This window comes from Triticum urartu, chromosome 4 (genome assembly GCF_003073215.2).
Source record: "Triticum urartu cultivar G1812 chromosome 4, Tu2.1, whole genome shotgun sequence".
Taxonomy (NCBI): Eukaryota; Viridiplantae; Streptophyta; class Magnoliopsida; order Poales; family Poaceae; genus Triticum; species Triticum urartu.
In genome coordinates, this window is record NC_053025.1 from 396,360,354 (window position 1) to 396,368,661 (window position 8,308).

General features: G+C 44.7%; 1 pseudogene; it reads left to right on the forward strand.

Annotated features, from left to right (window-relative positions):
- Positions 1-636: 636 nt before the first annotated feature.
- LOC125551772 lies at positions 637-7,522 on the forward strand (annotated as a pseudogene).
- Positions 7,523-8,308: the final 786 nt, after the last annotated feature.

Sequence of the window (8,308 nt, forward strand, 5' to 3'; positions counted from 1 at the left end):
AAGGTCCGTTCATTTGACAAATACGACATCAACGGTATCGCTTTCGTACCTATGGCAAGGAGCTATCTATGGCCGACCAAAAGTCTACAAATTGTTGTGTATCTGCTATCGGCGAAGGAGGTACCGAGTATTATGGGAGAGTTGAAGCAATTTATGAACTTCTATTCTATGGTGAAAACCCACCGAATGTCGTAGTCTTCAAATGTTATTGGATTCAGCCGAAGGAGACTAGAAGGACTCGTGAACATATAGGGCTAGTTGAAATCAACCAAAGCACCCATTTAGATGTTCCTGATGTCTATATTACGGCTCAACAAGCGACCCAAGTATTCTATCTACCGTGGGCCTGCCAAACTAATCCAAATCTTAAAGGTTGGGATGTCGTTTATGAAGTGCCGCCACGTGCTAGACTATCTACCCCAAAGGAAGAGGATTATGAACCTCACATTAACCCAGACACATGAAGGAGAATTCATTACTACATGCTTACATCATAATATTTTTATTTTTACTACTGCGGATTCGTCCTGATGATACAGAGGGAAAATATTGCACCATGTTTCACAGGGGAACACGTCAAAACCTGCAAAAGTTTAAAAGGCAAAAAACCTATTTTTCAAACAACAGTGTACTCTGGCCTGGCAGTATAGAAGCGAAACACGAAATGTTTCATAAAAAATAATGTTGCTTCTCATTTTGGTGTTGAGTTTAAATCGGACTTTGTAATCTGGGTGGCGTCGTGTTGGGGGCTGCATGTTGCACTCTGTCGAGTTGGCTGTGTAAACTCCTATATAAAGCAAAGAAGAAAACCTGAAAAGTTGTGTTGCGCTGCGTGCATGTTTTTGTGAGGTTGGCTGAAAAATCCACATATAATGAATTAATGATATCTTTATTATTGCTTGCTGCCATTGGCTAATCAACTGCAAACGGGCGGGTTTGTTTTTCTACCTGCAGGTGCAGCTAGCTGGCGCCCTAGGTCCAAGTTGTTGATTCCATCAGCAACAGGCAAATTAAGAGCACACACGGCTATGGAGGTGGCCGTCAGCGCAGCATGGTGGGTGGTAACCAAGGCGCTGGCCCCGGTGACGGACGGCTTGCTGGAGGCATGGGCGGCCAGCGCCGGGCTCGGCCCCAACATCGACGCCCTCAAGATGCAGCTGCTTTACGCCCAGGGGATGCTCAATAACGCCCAAGGGCACGGCAGGGACATCACTAACCCTGCGCTCAAGGGGCTGCTCCACAAACTGCGGCAGCTGGCGTACGTCGCGGATGAAGCGCTGGACGAGCTGGACTACTTCCGTATCCAGGACGTGTTGGACGGTACCTACCACGCAGCAGCCGTCGTGGATGACAGTGGCTGCCTCCAGGGCCTCGTCCTCAATGCTCGCCACACGGCTAGAGCTGCTGCCGGGAAGATCAAGTCCATGAGCTCCTGCTCCCATTCTGCTAGCCCACCTGATGACCAAGAAGATATTGGTGGCAGCCCTGGACGTGCTGTTCAAGCTGTTGCTAAACACTTACCATGCTGCTACTCTTCTCCTCACACCAGTGAGTTGGCCGAATCGCCCAACATGCCAGCTGCAAGCAGATGGTGGCTCTTCTGTGGCGCCTGCCCGCCCAAGGTACCGGCGCAGAGAGTTAACACCAAAGAGGGAGCACCAAAACTGAAGTTTGATAGGGTGGAAATGTCCAAGAGAATGATAGACATTGTAGATCAGCTCAAGCATGTATGTGCTATGGTCTCCACCATTCTTAATCTAGAGCTTCTGAGCTTAAGCCGTATCCCTACCCAAGTCAGCATTGCTATGGATCGACCCAGAACCACCCCACAAATTATAGAACCTCAACTATATGGGAGGGATACCCAGAAAAAGGAAATTATAGATGCCATCACCCATGGTGAATATTCTTGCAAACGACTTACTGTCCTTCCAATTGTTGGGCCAGGGGGTGTTGGGAAGACAACCTTTACACAACACATATTTGAAGAAGTGAAGAGCAGTTTCCAGGTTGCAATTTGGATATGTGTGTCTCTCAACTTCATTGCCGATACTTTGGCACAAGAGATTTTGGAGCAGTTCCCTAAAGATAACAACAGTGAAAGCAAAAATGATAGTAGCAAAGAAGAATACCGTAGAACGATTTGTTCTACGGTCAAGGTTTCAAAAAATAGTAGCAAAGAAGAGCAAATTGAACAAAGGTTAAGATCAAAGAGGTTCTTACTTGTCTTGGATGATGTCTGGAAATATCATGACGATGAGTGGAGAAAACTATTAGCTCCATTTAAAAAAGTTGGGACACAAGGCAATATGGTTATAGTCACAACTCGAATTCCAGGGGTAGCAAACATGATCAGGACAGTTGACCATTCTATAGAAATGGAACATCTAGGTCTTGAAGATATCATGTCTTTCTTTGAAGCATGTGTATTTGGTGACCAACAACAACCATGGCAAGATCATCTTGAACTATATGATGTTGGCTGCAAAATAGTGAAAAAATTGAAGGGTTTCCCTCTTGCTGCAAAAACTGTGGGTAGATTGCTTAAGAAGCAACTGACGTTTGACCATTGGATGAGAGTTTGGGAAAGTAAAGAGTGGGAGTCACAAGCTAGCGATAATGACATTATGCCAGCTCTGAAGCTTAGCTATGATTATCTCCCTTTCCATCTGCAACAATGTCTTTCCTTCTTTTTTCGATAAAGGGCGATTTTATTATCTCAAATGTAGCATCAAGCGGATACAAAACATTATGAGTAACACCCGGCCTCTGCATAACTAGGATGCACACAGCCAAACACCAAAGTCTGACACTAGAAAAAGTAAGAAAATGGACAATACGACAACAGTAGAGTCCTATGGACCGACACTTTGCCTATGTCGAACTCGGCGGTGGATGGATCCGGAGGTTATGCTGCCACCCATGTTGGGAAAAAACCTCCATAGCCGCCTGCTCCAACCGCGTACACACCGCCTTGAACAGCGGTTGGTGCTCCGCCTGTTGTAGCGTAGACCACGTACGAAGTGAGTGCGTACAACGGAAAATAACCTGCAGAGGAGAAGCATTTTTGTCATTAAAAATCAAATCATTTCTACATAGCCAAAGCGACCATAGTAAGGCATACGCCCCCACCCTTATTAGCGTTTTGACACTATTTGAAATTCCGTCCAACCAATGACCAAATATATTGGCAATACTCGTTGGCGGATACAAAATTGACGCTATTTGGATGACTGACTATGTAGACCGTGCAAACTTGCATTGAAAAAAGAGGTGTTTGATTGTCTCGTCATGAGCACAAAAGCAACACTTCTTACTTCCTGGCCAGTTGCGCCGTGCAAGATTGTCTTTGGTTAGTACAACTCCCCTACGAAGATACCACATAAAGATTTTAACTTTTAGTGGAATCTTTGACTTCCAGATTTTCTTGTTATTATTCACTGGCACCTCGGAATGCATAAGCGCACGGTACATCGAGTCTACTGTGTAAGACCCTGATGTTGTGAGTTTCCAGTGAAACACATCCCGACCTTGTGTCAGATTAATCGAATCCAGACGGGATAAAAGATTATGCCATGACAAAAGTCGGGGGCCAATCAAATCCCGCCTGAACGAAATATTCGGTGGGGATGAACTAAGCACTTGCGAAATAGTATTACTCTTATTGCGAGCAATGGCGTATAAGGCTGGGTATTGCTCTCGGAGACTGGCATTGCCTAGCCATATGTCTTCCCAGAAACGAACCTCTGACCCATCCTTTATCGCGAAAGACCCAAAGCGAAAAAGATGTTTCTTTGCCACCATTAGGCCAGCCCAAAAGTGTGAGTCACCAGGTTTCCAATAAGCCTGAGACACCGCCTTTTGGCCTAGGTACTTGTTGCGCAATTTTGCCAAACACCATTCTCAGTAAGAAGTTTGAACAACCATTTACTAAGTAGGGCCTCATTGTTGACCTGCAGGTCATGAATTCCAAGGCCACCTTGGTCTTTCGGCCTACAAACCACACTCCATTTTGCCAGCCTATATTTTTTCTTTTCACCGTCTCCCTGCCAAAAGAATCTGGATCTAAAATAGTCCAATCTTTGGAGGACCCCTTTTGGGAGTTGGAAGAAAGAAAGCATATAGAGAACCATATTTGTGAGGACAGAGTTAATTAAAACCAACCGTCCTCCAACTGAGAGCAACTTGCCTTTCCAACTGCTCAGTCGTTTCTCTAGACGCTCCTCAACATGCTTCCACTCCGCAATGGTGAGACGCCGATAGTGAACCGGTATTCCCAGATATTTAATTGGGAATTGACCATGTGCACAACCAAACAGGTCAGCGTAATCTGCAGCCGCCTCAATGTCTTTCCTTCTGTGCATTGTTTCCCGAAGATTATGAATTTCATGCAAAAGAGTTGGTTCATTTGTGGATTGGCCTAGGTATTTTACACTCAGATGATGAAAAGAGAAGAATCGAAGATGTTGGATTGTGTTACTTAACTGACTTGGTTAATCAAGGTTTTTTCAAAAAGAATGAATCGAGATTGGGCGGTCCTTATTACACCATCCATGATCTACTGCGTGAGTTGGTTGCGAAGGTCTCATCATATGAGTGTCTTAGCATATCAAGCTCCAATGTGATGTGCATAGAAATTCCCCCATTTGTTCGGCATCTGTCTATCATTGTGGATGATGCAGACGTCAAGGACACCATGACTTTTGAAAACTACAAGAGGGATTTGTGTGCGCTGGAAAAAAGGCTTGAAGTTCAAAACCTACACACTTTAATGTTGTTTGGACAATACCACGGAACCTTTTCTAGGGTTTTCTGTGGTTTGTTTCGGGAAGCTAGAGCCCTTCGTACTGTATTTTTGTCTGATGCATCATATAACCTGGAGGATGTGTTGCCTAACTTTTCAAAACTTGTCCATCTTCGCTACTTCAAGCTAGCTGGTTTTGGTGATGACAAGGGCTTGTGTGTAGCTGGTGTGCTGTGTAGATTATATCATTTGGAAGTCATTGATCTACAAGGATGGAGGGGCCGCTTTGGTTCAACAAGGCATATTAGCACCCTTGTAAAGTTAGGTCATTTTGTTGTGCCCCGAGAAGAACTTCATTCTGACATATTTGAGGTGGGAAAACTAAAATTCATCAATGAGTTAAAGACATTTAGAGTGGGACAAGAAAGCAACATGTTTGAACTGAGTCAACTAGGGAAACTGGAAAATATTGGAGGATTGCTTGGCATTTACAATCTTGAAAAGGTGCAATCAGAAGAAGAAGCAACTAAATCAAGACTGATACACAAAAGCCACATGCAAGAGCTAATATTAGAATGGTATGTTCAGCGATCTAACAGGGATCCTACATTTGAAGAAAATGTTCTTGAACGCCTTGTACCACATAGCAATCTTCAACACCTATACATTAAAGGGCATGGAGGAACTAATTGTCCAAGATGGCTAGGTGTAAACCTCTCCATAAAGAATCTGGAATCTCTTTATCTGTATGATTTGTCTTGGGGAAACCTTCCACCTTTAGGAGAGATGTGGATGGTCAATGATCTTGGTGCAGTGTACAAGGACTGTATCTTAGGCCAAGGATTTCAAAATTTGAAAAGGCTAGAATTGGTTAAAATACCAAGATTGAGAAAATGGGTTGGGGACAACAATACTTGTCATTTGTTCTATCACTTGGAAGAACTCACCATTGAAGATTGCTCTGAACTTACCGAGCTGTGCTTTCCAGATCTTAGTTGTGGTCTGCGACAGCAAGAGAAGAGCATATCTTGGTTTCCTAGACTAAAGTCTCTCGGGATACACAACTGCCCGAAGCTACTGTCATTGCCTCCAATCCCTTGGACTTGTGGTCCGTGCTCCGCTGTGATAAATAGGGTGGGCTCCGGTCTTGAGCGGCTAGTTTATAAAGAAGACTCAACTTCATCACTTGAAGTGCAGGGAACATATGGCCAGGATAGTGTGTTCTTTAATGGGTTGGTCTTCTCAAATCTAACTTATCTGAAAACATTGGTGATGCAAAGTTGCTCTCCTCTGCTGCTCGATCGCCTCCTAATGCTAAAATCTCTGGAATCCCTCCAGATAAGTAACTCAAGTAATATATTATCCATGGTTGAAAGTGTGGGCCATGTACGATGCCAGCTACCTGTCAAAAGGTTAAGTGTCGAGCAATGTGGTGGCAGCGGCAAGGAATTGACACTACTGTTCTCTCTTATGCCAGAGCTCACCCAAATAACAATAGGGCGTTGTCAGGGGATAAAATGGCTCGGTGTGGGACAGTCATCAGTATATTCTTCTGCTGAACCGTTGCATAAGGTGGGATAGCATAGTCCCTCTCCTCGCCCAAGGCCACCTCACAAACATCTGCATCTACGAAAACCCCGTATTCGCCTCTAACAAGGGGCTTCTTCTCCCCTGTTCCTCTGCACACCAAGAGCTTGAGCTAAGCACAGACGATGTTGCAGGACTCCATACTGCGCATATCTGTAGCCTCCTCTCTCCCTCCCTCACCACCCTACGACTTGGTTCGAGCCAAGATGTCGAGTGCTTCACACACGAGCAAGAGGAGGCCCTTCAGCTCCTCACCTCCATCCACACGCTCGTATTTTCCTGTTTCAAGAAGCTGCAATTCCTCCCAGCAGGTCTACATAGACTTGCCAACCTCAAGACATTACGGCTCGTTGTCTGTCAAGCCATCCGGTCGTTGCCGGAGGACGGCCTCCCGACTTCTCTGCAAGAATTATACATCTCGAATTGCGATGCCTTCGAGTCGCTGCCTATGGACAGACTCCCGAGTTCTCTGCAACAATTGTACATCCATGGCTGCCTTGCCTTTAAGTCGTTGCTCAAGGACGACGGACTCCCTAGTTCGCTACAAGCCATGGACGGACTACAAAGTTCTCTACAAACATTGAACATCACGGAATGTCCTGCCATCAAGTCACTACCTAAGGGCAGCCTCCCAAGTTCTCTGAAAGAATTAAACATCCACCACTGCCCTGCCCTGACTTCTCTGCCCAAGGATGGCCTCCCAAGCTCTCTGCAAAAATTGATATTACTGGACTGCCCTGCCTTAAAGTCGCTGCCCGAGGATGGCCTCCCAAGATCTCTGCAGGAACTAGAGATCATCGCGTGTGCTGCAATGAATTCGCTGCCCAAGGGCGGCCTCCCAAGATCACTGCAAGTATTGGAGGTCCATATGTGTGACAACGAGGAGCTAAAGAGGCAGTGCCGCAAGTTAAGAGGAACAATCCCCAAGATCATAATTTAATCTGACCAAAGGTAACCTGTGAAGCATCAGAGTAGTTATTCTCTGTTTCGTTCAGTACATCCAAATTACTGCCATTTCAGCTGAATAACCCACTTGTTTTTTCTATCTACTCTGCAGGGCACTTCCTGGACTTGTACATTCCTCTAGCTAGCCTCTTAGAATCCAAGCATGTATGCTTCCGGGTTGCCAATACAAGCTTCAAAAGGTCTCAGTATGCATCTAACATCTGCACATGAAACTGGTCAGTACAGGCATTATCATCACATACATCCCTAGTTCCGTAAACTATAGTCTGTTCGGGTTTAGTTTACCTTGTTACCAGATTATTTAAAGTTCTGAACCATGTTTGTTTCAATCTACCATGCCAGGTTTCCTTGAATCTGTCAATTCTTATAGCCTTGTAGAATTCTTATAGCCTTGAATCTGTCAATTCTTATAAATCAGTGGTATTCTCCTTGCTTCTCCTCTTAACTGACTGTCAATTTAGTTCTCTTCTGGCTTGGTTTACCTCGTGAACAAAAGATCTGAAGTTTGAGCTACAATGTAGAATTTTATCCATCCGTGCATATCTGGCACGCGAGGTTTTTCTGTGGCATCTTTCTGTACATAAATCAGGTAAGTACATGTAAATGTAGCTTTACCCGTGTTACCTTGAACCTCTGAAGCATCGAAGCCATTCTCTGTATTGTTCAGTTCATCGAAATTACCGCCATTCCACCTGAATAATCCGCTTGCTTTTTATCTACTCAGCAGGGCACTTGTATACTCTTCTAGCCTCTAATTCTGTATTTTGTATGCTGTTGTAAAATTTCAGGTACAGCTTTCAGAGTAGCTAATGAGTAATGGCGTTTCTAAGAAGGTATGAGCTGTATGGTTTCACTTGTTTTGTTTTTTGGAATTCTTCACTTTGTTGTTCGTTTAGGCCACTAAGAGGATTTCCTGTAACAGAGCACCGACTCTGACGCTACAACTTTCCGTCAGAAGTTGGGTCCGCGTAGAAGTCGGCAGGAAAGGTGGATGAGAAGTTTGCTTGAGAG